This window comes from Gekko japonicus, unplaced genomic scaffold, assembly GCF_001447785.1.
Source record: "Gekko japonicus isolate JY-2015 unplaced genomic scaffold, Gekko_japonicus_V1.1 scaffold131, whole genome shotgun sequence".
In the NCBI taxonomy this organism is placed as follows: Eukaryota; Metazoa; Chordata; class Lepidosauria; order Squamata; family Gekkonidae; genus Gekko; species Gekko japonicus.
This window is the reverse complement of record NW_015167061.1, coordinates 1,910,602-1,912,884: the sequence shown is the minus strand read 5'-3', so window position 1 is coordinate 1,912,884 and position 2,283 is coordinate 1,910,602.

Sequence of the window (2,283 nt, the reverse complement as noted above, 5' to 3'; positions counted from 1 at the left end):
AGAGCGGTTGCACTGTACTTTCTGGCTATCCCAAAGATCTTTGGGGAAATGGTCACCTGCTCTGCCCAAGTGGTGTGCAGGCTTTTACACACACACCCCGCCCCCCTGCCCCCCGGGGTGTACTCTCTTCTCTAAGGACTCGTTTTTCAAATCCAAGATCTCGTGTTTGGGTAGCCTTTTTTTTCCCTCCCGCAAGGTTGTGGTTTTAAAAGACTTTCCAGTTGGCATAGGAATCGGTGCACTCCCTGCCGGATTTGGAGTCACCAGAATTTTTTCACAAATGACTTTCTTTTTTTCTCTCCAGAAGGGGGCATGAGCATTTGTGTATCCATGTGTGAATATATACATACGTACATATATATATATATATATACAATAATATAATATTGAGAACTCTGTACATTATTACATTGTATAAATAAAAAAATCTGTATATATCGGTGCATCTTCAGATGCAGAAATAAAGGCAGTAAAAAGAACAGCCTCACGGCCTCTTTGGCAGCTGGTGCCTCCGATCCCACAGGGCTTGGGTTAGAATCCTGCAAGCTAAGCACAGGAGGGATTTTTTTCCCATGTCACTAGATTGCAGAAAAAGTTCTGAAGCAAACGCTGGGTGTGGACAAGTCAGCCATCACCCTCCGAGAAGGGAGAAGATGAGACATGGGTGGAGGAAGAGGAGACCCATCGGAGCAGTCGCGGGAAGGGCTCAGTCTACAGGAGGGGTGGGGGAGCGCAAAGAGGGACAATGAACCCCGGCACAGGGATTGTGTTCTGGTTGACCTTTGGATACCCTCAGGCTTTCCACGCTCTTTCCTGTGCTTGAGAGTCAGCGTGGTGCAGTGGTTAAGAGTAGCGGACTCTAATCTGGGAGAACCGGGTTTGATTCCCCACTCCTCCTCCCCGTGCCGCTAGCTGGGTGACCTTGGGTCAGTCACGAGTTCTTTCAGAGCTGTTCTCTCAGGAGCAGTCCTCAAAAGAGCTCTCTCAGCCCCACCTACCTCACAGGGTGTCTGTTGTGGGGAGAGAAGGGAAGGCAACTGTAAGCTGAGAACAGTAGAAAAAAGCGGAGTATAAAAACCAGCTCTTCTTCTCCCCCTCTTCCTCCATTGCTTCTGTGGCTGCTGGGGATATCAATGGGATATTGGGAAAGCTTTTTAACATTGGGGCAGTTCAGTGGTGGAATCGGTTGGCCAGCGACATTATGGGTTCTCCCTCCTTGAAGGTGTTTAAGCAGAGTCCGGACATTTCTTCCTCAAGGATACTTTAGGTCCTCCTGCATGGTTCGAGGGGTTGGACTGGGTGGTCTTTAGGCCCAACTTTTAAACTCTACGATTCGGCACAGTGGCAACAAGCCTTCTACAGGGTAGGTTTTTCCACATTTTTCCTTCCCTGCCCCCTGTGACTGCCATTTCCCCCCCTCTCACACACGAGAGGGCTTTTGTAAGAATTCAGGTCTTACTAGATTGCACCGGTATAACGACCCGTTGCATTAATGTACAACTTCCCAGCTTCCATCCTTTTTTGAAAAAGCACAACTCTTGCCTTTTGTTGTGGAGCTAAAAGTGAAAATGTACAGTTGTCTATTTACTTTTCTACTGTTCTTGATTTATGAAGGAAGTGCCCTGATTGCATAGTAGGTTTCCTGATTGGAAAGGAGAACGGGTGGTTCTGATTTTAGGACAAGTACTTACAAGCCCAGGGGTGATGGGGGCGGGGGGGGGGAGTTTCCCTTCTGCAGTGGTGTCTACTATGTGATGTTAGTATAAAAACAGAACAAATGCTGTTTTCCCTGGATCTGTGTTTTACTCATGTTCAAACTTTGACAAGTTTAATGGATTATTTAACTGATTACAACCTATATGGTTGATGAAAATTTCTTTTAATCAAGCCATCGTCCTAACTTATAGATGTTGCATCTGTTTATTTCTAAATGGACTGCCGAAATTTTGTCTCAAGCCAAAATGAGGAGTGGATCCGGGTGTGATTTTGAGGGAAGCAGCAGGACCTTTGATCATACAGCATTTTTTGGCGTCGTCTGTTGGTTGTGGCTGGCTTTTTTGCTTGAGCAAAATTCGGAGAGACTCTGGGAGGTTCTCTCGCTGGCAGAATGTTGAGGAATTTCCCAGGAAGCTGAAATGGTTCCAAGGAGATTAACAAGAACCTCCCTGCGTTTCCTGCCTCCCCAAACTCCACAGCAGCCTCCAGTGTCCAAGTGAGTACAAATCTTTTTTGCCGTTACTCTTTGTTTATATGCTCTCCCGTGTCTTATAGATCTCCAGTACT